A 241-nucleotide genomic window follows, 5' to 3' on the forward strand; every position below is an offset into this window, starting at 1 on the left:
CGCGCGCGGCGTGTGACGTGCATCGTCAAAACTTTTTGTTTAAACTGCCAGGAAAAAACATGTTGCTTTTATATCCATCAATTACATATAATTTGATACTTCACTCGGATGAAGTGTCTTATCTTAATCCGACGAACAAACTCACGCTGAAAACAAAAACAACAGCGCCAGTGTTGAATGAAAATTAAAATGTTTTCACCTTGCATTAATGTAGGCATACGCTTCCAAACTGCAAAATATA

Source organism: Penaeus monodon, chromosome 23 (assembly GCF_015228065.2).
Source record: "Penaeus monodon isolate SGIC_2016 chromosome 23, NSTDA_Pmon_1, whole genome shotgun sequence".
NCBI lineage: Eukaryota > Metazoa > Arthropoda > Malacostraca > Decapoda > Penaeidae > Penaeus > Penaeus monodon.